General features: G+C 33.2%; 2 pseudogenes; both read right to left on the bottom strand.

Moving 5' to 3' along the window:
- Nucleotides 1-6,094: 6,094 nt before the first annotated feature.
- On the bottom strand, nucleotides 6,095-8,375 carry LOC127106056 (auxin response factor 18-like; annotated as a pseudogene).
- Nucleotides 8,256-12,512, bottom strand: LOC127104485 (auxin response factor 18-like; annotated as a pseudogene).
- Between the last annotated feature and the right edge of the window lie 1,112 nt (nucleotides 12,513-13,624).

Genomic DNA, 13,624 nt, shown 5'->3' with positions numbered 1-13,624 from the left:
GTTGGTTACACAGAGGGAATGTGTTAGCACCCAAAGTGTCCTAGGTACTCCTAGGGAGCCCTTTTTGTGTGCATATGTATTTTGTACAAAGTGATGTTTACAGACAAATAGAATGGGGGGATGAGAAAAGAATTGATTAATTATGTTTTTGTGTTTGACAAGACCTTCGGTCTCGTGCCTACGTACCAACATATAAATGAGGGATTAAAACCTTGTAGTTCGTGCTAGAAATTTCAAAGTGAGTATGTTGGTTTTAACAAAAATTAAGTTTGAAAGGCACAAAGGCCTAAAATGGTTTGAATGAGTTAGTTCTTTTTGTCTTTTTGAAAGTTTAAGTCAGGTATAATTAAGTTTATTTACAAGTTTGATTTAAGAAAATAAATTTGAAAATGCAATGGCATAAGGCCAAAGTTTCTACCTTTTTGTAAAAGTGGTCTAAGTTTAGAACAAAATAGTTCACACAAAGAAGGTTTTGAAAATGGAGGGAGAGATTTTGAAATTAAAGAAATGGGGAGAAGATGAAGAGACTACCCTAGGTACAAGAAGTTTAAAAGTTTAAAGTTGAAAAGATCTGACCAAATGGGAGCAATCCAATAGACAAGTATGTCAATAGAAACCCAGAATTCCCTTGGACTTTTTAGAATCAAGCAACACACAAATGCACAATTATATCAATCTTAAAGAGCAAAGGCATCAAATAAAGATGGTCTCATCCAAGCTTATCCACTTCAATGATCTTCTTCAAAATAACCTATGTAGTAGGTGCAATCCAAAAGTCACAGGTTCAACATAACAGCTTAACAAGGATCAATGTTGCAGATGAATCTGGAGAGATCTTGAATGATGTATCAGATGAATTCAAACTTGCAAGTTCTTGGTCTTTCAACAAATTGGCATTGGCCAAGTCCATTAGCAAAGGAATGTTGCCTAAATTCTAGGTCCAATTGGGGAGATCAAAACAACAGTTCACTCAAATTGTCTTTTAGGGTTTTTGTTATTATTATGTGCATTAGTGGTCAAAGACCAATCAAATAAACAAAGCAACAAAGTATATCACACAATATGGTCCAAGTGGACAAAATGAAAATTGCATAAACATAAACAATTAGAATGATATGTACAATGACAAATGATAATAAAAAGTAAATTGCATTGAAAGTAAAAATCTTGAAAGTAAAGGTTAATGGTTAGTAAGTTAATAGTTAGTTTTGTTTTGTTTTTGATGTTAAGACATTCTTTGGAGAACACTCAACCCACTTGTCACAAGCATGGATCCTTGAACCAAAACATATTCCAAAGGAAGGAAAGAAGGACAAGTTTCCACACAATACCATGGAAGGGGGGAGACTTATAATCTCGCTAACTAGAATGCTTATGCCTTTGTGTCACAAATTTAGCGCTATGTTAAGCAATCGTAATTGGACTTATGTAGAAGTCACAACTATTTGAGACCGGACAATAAACTTTTGGTGTTAATGCATGTTGGAGACATAGCATTGAGAACTATGCTCATTAAACATACCACACACAAAAAATATGCAAAGGTGTGGCCTAATCTCATCCATACTCATGTTAATCTTTCAATCAACTAGCATTAGGATTTTTGAGATGTCATTGGATAATTGAAAATGAATGGATGAAGAAGGGGAATTATATGAAGAGGGAAAGGGATGAATGAGATCACAAATTGGTCAAAGGAGGACTTTTACCAAATTAATATTATTCATTCATTTTGGGAGATGGAATGTACATTCCATCAATCCCCTAAATCTAATAATATTATCTTGACAAAGTCAAATCAACTTTGACCAAGGCCCAACAACAAATGAGAAACTCAAATAAGTCAATCCAAATGGTCAACACAATTAAAATGGCATTTATTCAATTAAAAATATTAAAATAATGCATTAAATTCAAATATGTTTTGTCCAAATTCTAAAATCACATCAAAACACCAAAAAAATGGCCATGTGATTTATCATAGGTCAAACAAGGTCAAAGGACCTTGGATAAAAAAATTCATAATTTTTGGACACTTAAAAATATTTTTAAACACTTAAAACAAGTAAAAAATTAATTAATTCATGAAAAATATTAATAATGATCCAAAAAATAATTTTAATTCAGAATATGAGCGAGAAAAATATTTTAAATTTTTTAGTGAAAGTCCCATATTTTTTAGATCAATATTGAATTTAATATGAATTATTGAAGAAAATAGAATAAAAATGAAAAATCAGAAATTGCAAAAAACGTGGTCCATCAGATCTCCCTCATTAATTGAGGTGGCAAATCTGATGATCCACATCGCGCGTTCCACCAAGGCGCTAGTCAATTGTGTGATAAACTTGTTAATCACAATGCACGACCAAGATGAGAACACAGGAATTGGATCACACGGTCTAGACCTCAACCACATTATCACCGGAGCCAGAGCTCCGCTTGTCTTCTCCGGCGAGCCTCGCCGGACTGGTCATCATCAAACATCACCAAAATTTCAAACAACGACATGATTTTAAAGAGAAAACATCACTGAGCACGAATATCACCTTCATTTCTTCCAATTCCAACTATATTGAGAGATATGTGGAATTGAAAAATGAGGTTTATGATCTGAGTTGCTTCGATTCATCATCAAAACAACTCAAACACCTTGCGTACATTGGTAGGACTTCAGCCAACACAATAATCAAGATAATTGAGCAAGAAACAAGAAGAATAGAAGATATCAAATTTTCTGCAAAATACCTTCAATGGAGGTCTGAGCTTGCTAGTTCTTGATCTGAATCTTGCTTTGCTTCACTCCAATAGCTTGCAGAAGAGGAATGGAATGGCTTAGAATCAAAGGAATCCTGGAGAATTGAATTCCAAAATAGTGGAGATTCAAGCTCAAATTCAACTGAATTTTGCAAGTTTATCCTCTCAATGTGAAGGGTTTTCTATGGGGAATCAAAACTTGCACAGTGTGTGTCTTGATTATGAGCAATTGAGCTTCAATTTATAGAGGATTCCAATGATAATTGCACACTCCATTCAAGTTTCAAAAATTGGCAAAGTGAGGTAAGCAACTGCATGGGCACGCATAGGACCATCAAATGATTGTTGAAAGTCCAAATGTGAAGTTCAGATATGTTGAAGCAAGCTTGGAATGCAAGGAAATTAAACATTGATACTTGAAGTTGGATCCATGACACATGATACCAGCCTGTTTAAGCCATGCGCAACCTATGCATTTCTCATCCAAAATGCATGAATTTTAGCTCTTTAGAAAGGTGAGATCAAGAGGAACAAGTTTGATGTTGAACACTTTATCATTTGGAGCTTGGAACTTGGAGATATTTGAGGTGGAAGTTTGGAAAATTTTGACATGTTGAAAATTTTCTAAGATTCAAGCCACATGTCTCAATATTCCACCTTGCTTAACTTTTTATGGGAGCTTCAAATGAGAAATGTGTCTTCATAAAAGTTGTAGATCTCTCAAATACATTCAAGGTGATTATCAATTTCATGTCATTTGGATTTTAAATGATAGAGTTATGCATTTTTGAAGTTTGGCAAAATCACTTGATCAATGGTATAAGTCAAAAGTGACCTATAATGCAGCCTTATATCACATGTGCAAAGAAGTTGAATTAGCTCCCACTCCAAACATAAAAGTTGAAGTATACACATTGAATTTGATTTTTAAACTTGGAAATTTTTCATCTCATAAAAATTGAGCAAGTTATGGCCTTGGGAAGTTGACTTTCAAATTAGGGTTTAGACAAAATGACCTATAATGTTTCAACATAGAAAATGATTTTCCAAGAAAAACTAGCTCTAGTTCTCAACATGAAAGTTGTTTATAATGTCATTTAGAGTAAGTTTGATCTTGGAATAATTTTCATATGGTGAAAATTACAGGAGATAGGGTCTAGGGAGATCCAGTTTTGATCAGATGAATCCATCTGGCCAACCACCATCAACCAACTTGCTAACTTCCAATTCTCTTGAATTTCTTTGCTCATGGTAGATCATATATGCATAATATGATGAATTTTGATGTGTCCCTTGAGAAATTTGATCAATTGGTGAGATAGCTTGTTGGAGAAGTTACTCAAGATACCCAGTCAAACTAGGGTTTCCAGGGCAAATCACCCTCAAACTCTTGAAGAAAACTTGATCAATATGACATGTAGAAGAAATTGGGACTCATACATGATACTCATAACCATTCTTGAATCAATTCTTGATGGTGCTCTTTGTTCATGAGGGTCTCAAACCCTAGATGTGATCAATGAATCAAGGAAATCATGTCCCTTACCTACAAAAGAGTTAGACAACTACAAAGACATATTTTTGGTATTTTGGTAAGGAAAAATGGTAAAATACAAGTATGATGTAATCACAAAGTGCTTGGTGATCTCTTCCAAAACAAACCCAATGAACAAGGGGTAAGGAGGATGCCAAGGTATGATCCCAATGCTAATGCTTATGATGAAATTTCATGAGGGATCTTAGGGTCAAAATTGGGGTCTTACAACACTATGTTATATGAATTTGCTATAACATGACCCATTTCATAAAAATACATCCATTTTTCCATCAGTGTTGCAGCGTTAACACAAGGAGTAAGAGCATCGTGAATTTTGTCGTATTGTTCTTTTTTCCTGTATAGCCTCCATGTATGATTCCCTATGGGTCTTCAACTATTTCATAAGATGTTGTATGACAAATGCATGATTTTCTTATCCCTTACCTAGGAAAGTTAAAATAGTGTGAAATCCACAATTACCATCACCTTTAACATCTACAATTCGGTCAACGTATGCGTGCATAAAAACATGCATTTCTTCAACGTGTATCATTTTTTGTAAATGTGGTGAAAAGGATGATTTGCTTATGTGAGCACATTTAATAGAAATATTTTAAATTATGACATCGGAGAATCTGAATAAAGTGGGTCGAAATGTTTGAAATAGGATGATGACGGCTTGATTGAATTGTCACTCAGTGTTGATTTGACCTTCTTAGAAGCACCTTTAGTTTAACTAGTTTCGTGGATGATTTCATATTTCTAGTTTTTAGATAGGCTATCTTACACATCTGTTTTTTTATGTGCAGTTTCATATTATAACCAGCTTTCAAATATCTCTCTTGATTTACCTCTCATTTTGTTATAGTAGAAATATATGATTTATCACCCTTGATCACACTATCATCATTAAACCGAAATCTTTTTTAGTGCGTGTAAACCCCATTCATATGTATAGATCTATCGAGTTTCATCTTCTTGAAAATTAAAGAAGCACACGGAAGACTACATCTTCTTTTAAGTTTGCAACCACACTTTGAGTTATATGAACTTGTTTTCTATGCTCGGACAACTTCATGATAAATAAATTTCACTCATGCTCGAGATATATTGTCGACCAACCATTAATACAAAAAAAATCTCTTTAAATTTATGTTCTAATACTATAATAGTGCAATTAAATTATGTATGTATCTCGTTATACTGATTTTAAATCATTTGACTAGCTGATTTTTCAACCCTTACAAAGAAAAATCTTTTTTCTATTTTCAAACCAATTCTTCATTATTGCATGAACAAATTCAACCAATTCTTCTTTTGATTTTATATTTACTCATGAAATTTATTTCAAAATAACAAAAATACATTATCAAACTTTATTTATAAATTTTTAATAAATTTGTTTTTTTAATATATAATTTGAAACAAAAGAGGGTATAATAAATAGTAATTAATGATATATGTTGAGAGCAAGTCTTGTATACGGTGCTTAGGCACACAGACAAAATAAAAACATCAAGAACAATCGAAATTAAATTGCTTATCATTAGTTATAGAAAAAAGTATAATTTTGTGTGTGTGCTTAAACAAAGTAGATCTAGTTTTGTGACCTTGCTCATGTGTTAAAAAAATATGTTTTTTAAAATAGTTTAAGGATTGAAATTAACTCCTTAAAAGATAAACAAATAAATGTCATATATTAAAAGGATACTACTAAATTTTATTCCTTCCATTGCTAATAGAATTGCAATACATAAAAGGATACTACTAAATTTTATTCATTTCTAATTATTACCTCAATCTTCAATCTTTTTTGCACTGGTTCTCCGGATTACACTCCAGCCTCTCACCAGAGGAACGTAGAGGATCAGAATAAGAACTAGTGATTTTCTTCGCAACATTTTCATTTCCGGAGTCAATTTGTATTGTTTGTCCAAACAACACAATCTGTTTAGGCTTCACATGATTAAGTTTCTCTGATGTCGAGCATGAAACATCCTCACACGTGTTTGCCTCTTGCAATGATGGGTTATTAGGGACGGTATTCGATGTTGTAGCATCATTATTAAATGGAACTGATTTGGAGTGACTAAAATGATCATGTCTGGCTCCCTGCATGCCTGCAGGACTAGTTTCGAGTAAATACAAAATTGGAACATTTGGAGGTTGAATGTTGTTTGAAAAAGTTGGCATTGATAATTGGCCATCAATAGGGAAAGTTGGATGTTGAGACAATTTCAGTTTCTTTCTGGAAGGCACGTTTCATACTATTTCGACTTCCCACGGATTCAGCATTTTCATATTTGTAACTACAGCTTCATCCCATGTAACCTAAAAGTATTGTATTATTATATCAAAAGATTAGTCAAAGCAAATTTAAAAATGCAATTAATTATATTTTCTTTTAACTGAACTCAAAAGGAGAATGTAATAATAAACATATCTATACCCGCAGAAGTCTCCAAACAGAGTCAGGACATGCGGGATCAACAGCCTCAACAGAAGCAATTTCTCCCACAAACCAATGTGTCCTTGACGAGTCTTCGGTTTCCATGGCCATCTTGAACCTCATTCCACACCACCACCTAATCTGAAGTGCTTTTCTAATTAAAGAGGGTTTCACAAAAAACTCGGGAGTACCAACCCGAGGATAGTAAACCACATCAAACGGCTGCATATTGACAACAAGTCTTACTGCTTCAAGAACATCTTCAGCCTTCACTTTCCCAATTCCCATCACCTTATCACTTATTCTCAACTCTCCAAAAGAGGAAGTAAGTCTATTGTAGGATGGTCCAAGTTTCCTCTTTGATGAAAAGTTAAATATACAGTCGTTTCGTTTTTTAGACCTTCTTATTCCAACATGAAGATCACTGTGTTCATCTCTCACAAACACAAGTGAATCCCCCGAAACAAGTAGCTTATCAGTCACAAAGTCACTCCACCCAGTTGTTAACAGATGCCGCTTCGGCATGCCCCTATAAGCATGTCTAAATCTCCATGTTTCTCCATGCACATCCATGGGAAAAATGTCCTGAGTAGGAAGCATATCTGAATAGTCTAATGGAGGAAAAAGTGTTTCTGCACATTTCCTAGGACAAGAGAATCCACCACCATTGTTTGCATTAGATTGTGTCAACGTTTTCGTATAAGACTGATACTTAGTTTCAGACATGTTATCGATGCCACCAACAGTGTCATCATCAAATCTAACTTGGCTAACATGGAGAGGAACAAGCCTGAGTTTTGCATAGACTTCATCTGTGTGAGGATCAACCCTATAATGGATAGCTGCAACTCTACATGGAATTTGGGATGGAATATTGAAGTCAGCAGGAAAATGGACAGGTTGATAAGCATGCTCAGCATGACCTTGAGGGAAGTAGAATATGTTAGAGTTAACTTCTGGAATTTGAACCATTCCTCCAGCAACAGCATGCTATAGCTGAGGATCCATATCTTTATTCCCATCCGTCTTCTTCTTTTTTGACTCTTTATTGCAACCTTTGTCCTTTTCTTTCCTAGATCTTGCCATTTTAAAATCGATTTCTGCATGAAAAGGAAAGTTCTGATATCAATTACGGGAAGAGTGATTGTACAGAAATACCACACATTATACTTTTTGTTGTTGAATCAATAGTCATAACACTGGAAATTTGTAAAACCACAGAGAAAGAAAAAAAAGTGTAAGAAACACAAGAGAATGGACTATTTTTGTTGAATGAATACTCCCTACAACATATCAAAGAATAAAAAAAGAGAATTGAAAGTTAGTTTTGAATGATTACACACAAAATCAAACGGTATAGTGAGTTGCAGGCAGCAAATATATTAAAAAGGAAAGTTGTGATATGAATTAGACAGAAATTAGAGAAAGAATGATTCTACACAAATACAAGTTGCACTATTTTTGTTGAATGATTGTAACAAACACAAGAGAATTTGAATGAGATAATGCATATTAAGGACTAACCCTGCAAAGTTAAAGGGAGAAAAAAAGTAAAACAATACTCCCGACAACATAATCACTCTCAGTATCACATTGATAATTGAAAGTTAAGAGCATGAAGCGATAAAAATGAAATAGAAAATAAAACAAGAGTAGAAGAAAGAATAAAAAGAAAGATAAAGAATATAAAGAAAGGAAAAAGAAAAGGAAAATAGTATCCGATTCTGCAATCAGTAAGAGAGAGATGTGAAGAGGAGTTAAGCAACTGAAACTTTCAAGCTAATTAGAGGTTGATGTAAAATTGTTTATGAGATAGTGAGAGGTTTGAAAGAGTTAGAGTAAAAGAATAGGGTGAGTTAAAAATAAGAGCTTTGAAACAGTTATAACAAGAGAATACTGGAGGTTATTTTTAAGACAAGTTATAATTTTTTTTTGTGAGAAAGGTGATTTGCACATAGCTCTTGTAGTTCTAACCATAGTTTGAGTGAGTTAAATACATTGTTCCCAGCTTCCGAGCAAACAATTATAACCCTATCAAATTGCAAATTAGACACAAATTGACTAATAATCACACAACAAAATGAATAAATTAAAAGTAACAAAAAATCAAGTACAGATTCAGAAGTAAATGAAACAAATCAGTACAAAATTTGAGCATAAAAAAAATCAATTGAAAAACCCTAAACTTTGAAGAGGATGAATGATTCAAATAATTTTATACTTTCAACCGATCAACGGCCTACATTCCGTCACATCACGCTTTAATCTTAAAATTTTATACTTTCAACCAATCAACGACGTGCATTCCATCACATCACACTTTAATCTTAAAATTACTTTTATAATATAATAAATTGATGAATTTCTATTGGATAAATGTAAATTGATAAATTTCTATTAGATAAGTGTAAAACTATTTTACACAATCACTTAAATATATTTTTGATTCCATAGTTCGATCCTTCATTTTAAAATCTCCCTCCACTTTTGTATACTTTTAGGATAAAAAAAATGATAATTTCTTTAAATAAATTTATGGGCTAAGTTTGAGCAAGAAGCCCAATTAAACATCCTTTCAATTGACACATTACTTGCAGATTATATAAACACTTGAGTTTTTTCTTTGAGATAAACGATGTGGGGCTTTGCTTTCAGCTACTCCTTTGCTTACTTTCACACTTCACTTACATATATTCTGCTCTGGTTTTTTTGACATGATGTAAATGGTTTTCTGTGAAATATAAATTCATCCAAATATTAGTTATAATAAGGATGATCCTAAACTTCTACTTTTCACATATGAAAAGGTGTGATGGCTTCACTTACCTAGAGAAAACATTTGATTTTGAAATGTCCCATATGCTTAGTTTATTAAATGCTGATGCAAAATGATTTAGTAGTTCAAATTCAAACAAAGCATCTTCAATAGCTTGATACAATTTCTTGTCACCACCTTGAATCCATCAACAGAATGAACATTAATAGAAAACTTAGAATCTAAAACCATGTATCACTCTCTCTTGGATTTCATGAACTTATGTCTTGTATGGAAATATGATATTGTTCTACAATTCCAACACTTAACTTTTCATCATCTTTATAAATATCATATTGTACTTCCTCTCTCATGTTTTTCATCCTGCTCCAATCTCAATCATCTATGCATTAATTAACATTGGTGATTCTCGATATTAGACCAAATCCAAGTCCCATACTACTTACTCTAAAGAATGGTTATATCTCACTGGTTATAACCATGTTTGGAAATCTATGAGTGTGATTTTGCAGACCAAATAAGATCATTTAAACCCATCATTAACCACATTTTCTCGGGTCAACACATTTTGTCAACACATAAATTTGAATCTGAGTCATTATGGGTGGTATCATAAGAGCTTAGTAAGTGCAATATGTCGGCTAGGTCAAAATGCTAGAATTACACAAGTGTTTGTAGAGACAAAGTCAAAGCTTCGGTAGCTAGCTCCATCAATTGTTTACTATTAACTTAAAGCCTTATATGGTATCAATTCTCAACCATGATGGTGAAGGGTACTTGAATATTATTGTTGCTCTTCTTTTTATTTATTAGATGCCCTATGTTGGGAAAATTTAATTAGCCATGTTTTATAATATGAGTGTTGCATGTCTTCTCTAATACCATAAAGTTTTAATTAAAAACTTAATACAAATAACATAACAAAACAAAATTCAACTTAAAATAAAAGCTTTATATAAGATGAATCAGAATTGAACTAGAATACATAGATAACTTCTTATCAACCCAAGATCATGTTTATAGCAAATTATGGCTATTGGATTGTCACATTACAAGATCAGACTTCTTCCTTCCATTGCTAATACAACAGTCACACGGGCTCTTTTGATGAACTCCCTGAAACAACACAAAAAATATTGTTATCATATTGTTATCATATATCAATTTCTAAGAGATGAACCAGTTTTTGCAATATAACAAAGATACTAAATTTTATTCATTTCTAATAATACCTGAATGCTCAATCTCCACTGTTTCTTCATCACAAGTATCTTTTTTGCATTGGTTCTCGGTATTACACTCTAGCCTTTCACCATAGGAACGTTTTGGCAGGTCTTGTAGAGGATTAGACAAATAATTAGTGATTTTCATCTCAGCATTTTCAATTGGTATTCTTTGGCCAAAAAGCACCAACATTTTCGGCTTCGCATGATTCATTGTTTGGCCAAAAAGCATCAACTCTTTCGGCTTCGCATGATCCAGTTTCTCTAATGATTGTTTAGAAATTGTTATCGAGTCTGAAACATTCTCACTGCTGCTATCCTTTTGCAATGTTGGTCTATTAGAGACAGTAGCGGATGTTGAGGCATCCTGATCAAATGATTATCGGAAATGAGACATAAAGGGTTCTAATGGAATTTTTTCAAGGTGAAAGGATGATTTGGAGAAACTAAAACCATCATGTCTGGCTTCCTGCATGCCTGCAGTACTATCAACATTTGGAGTTTCATTGTTTGGAAATGTTGGCATTGCTAATTGGTCATCCACGGGGAAACTTGGCTGTTGATCCAATCTCAGTTTCTTACTTGATGGCAAGAAAGGGAGAAAAGGGAACGGAGGCATGTCCGATACTACTTTGACTTCCCACGGATTCAACATCTTGGTATTTGTAAGTAAATCACCTTCGTCCCATGTAACCTAAAATTACCATTATATCAAAAGATTAATCAAACAAAATTTAAAAATACAATTAGTTCAGAAGGAGTATGTAATGATCATGTCTATACCTGCAAACGTCTTCAAAGAGAGTCAGGCCATGCTGGATCAGAAGCCTGAACAAAAGCAATTGTTCCCATAAACCAATGTGTCCTTGACGAGTCTTCCGTTTCCATGGCCATCTTGAACCTCATTCCACACCACCACCTAACCTGAAGGGCTTTTCTAATCAAAGAGGGTTTCACAAAAAACTCGGGAGTACCAACCCGAGGATAGTAAACCACATCAAACGGTTTCAAATTAACACAAAATTTTACTGCTTCAATAACATATTCAGCCTTCACTTTACCAACTCCCATCACCTTATCACTTATTCTCAACTCTCCAAAAGACGAAGTAAGTCTACCATAGGATGGTCCAAGTTTCCTCTTTGATGAAAAGGTAAATCTATAGTCGTTTCGTTTTTTAGACCTTCTTATTCCAACATGAAGATCACTGTGTTCATCTCTCACAAACACAAGTGAATCCCCCGAAACAAGTAGCTTATCGGTCACAAAGTAACTTCACCCAGTTGTTAACAGATGCCGCTTCGGCATGCCCCTATAAGCATGTCTAAATCTCCATGTTTCTCCATGCACATCCATGGGAAAAATGTCCTGAGTAGGAAGCATATCTGAATAGTCTAATGGAGGAAAAAGTGTTTCTGCACATTTCCTAGGACAAGAAAATCCACCACCATTGTTTGCATCAGATTGTGTCAACGTTTTCGTATAAGACTGATACTTAGTTTCAGACATGTTATCAATGCCACCAACAGCGTCATCATCAAAACTAACTTGGCTAACATGGAGAGGAACAAGCCTGAGTTTTGCATAGACTTCATCTGTGTGAGGATCAACCCTATAATGGATAGCTGCAACCCTACATGGAATTTGGGATGGAATATTGAAGTCAGCAAGAAAATGGACAGGTTGATATGCATGTTCGGCATGACCTTGAGGGAAGTAGAAGATGTTAGAGTTAACTTCTGGAATTTGAACCATTCCTCCGGCAACAACATGCCATAACTGAGGATCCACATCTCTGTTCCCATCATTCAACCTCTTCTTTGACTCATTATCCTTCTTTTTATTAGAAGGAGCTCCATTGAAACCGTTTGTTTTTGCTTTCATAGATCTAGCCATTTTAAAATTGAATTCTGCACCAAAACATGAAAAAAAGAGTGTTACTGTATTGAATTTCTTGCTTAATAACTTTAGTGTGTTCCCAATTTTAACCAGACAAAAATAGTAACCAACCATGATTAAATTTCACAAGTAAAAGTTGTAAAGAAAGATGAAAAATAGTGAAAATAAGAACCTGTTGAAAAATGGAGCCTTGAAGAAATAGGATTCAGTGTAAGTGAAAGTATTTTGTGTGTAGAAACAAAAAGTTTATATATAAAAACAGTTACATTAGACGATAATGTTCCAAGAATATCTCCTGAAAATCAGTTGAAATGAAAAACAGGATTTAGTTTTTACGTTAAAATAGAGACGCGGTGTATAATAACATAACAAAAAACATTGTTGTTGTTGTCCCTCAAACCCTAATTATAGGAACGTCTAACAAAACAACCATATATATTAGGAAAAGTTGTTTTACATAAGTTATATATATATATATATATATATATATATATATATATATATATATATATATATATATATATATATATATTATATATATATATATATATATATATATATATATATATATATATATATATATATATTATAAAAGAAAAAAAAACATTCTTTATTAATATTTAAAAAATATGTTTTCAATAATAAATTAAATAATATTTCGCTAGTGACTATAATATACATAACAAAAATAAAAATTCTATGATGATAGCAATATAAAAAACACAATAATAAGTGTTACTTATTTTAAAGAAACTAGCGTTCACACGGGCACTCCCGTGCCCGTCTGTCCGCTTTTTTTAATGCGCACAGCAGAGAATCATAAATGTTTGTTTTTCTTTTTATGAGGTTTCTATTGTATGTCGCATTAAAAATAACATTATTACACTTTGAAAATGGTAAACAAAGATATTCAAAATTATATCGAAGCATGCAAAATGCTATTGATATTGTGTAATCAATGATGTTCTTTAAAAGGAATGTTG

The sequence above is a fragment of the Lathyrus oleraceus genome, chromosome 7 (assembly GCF_024323335.1).
Source record: "Lathyrus oleraceus cultivar Zhongwan6 chromosome 7, CAAS_Psat_ZW6_1.0, whole genome shotgun sequence".
NCBI lineage: Eukaryota > Viridiplantae > Streptophyta > Magnoliopsida > Fabales > Fabaceae > Lathyrus > Lathyrus oleraceus.
Note: the sequence above shows the minus strand (reverse complement) of the source record. Positions and strands in the feature narration are given on the sequence as shown.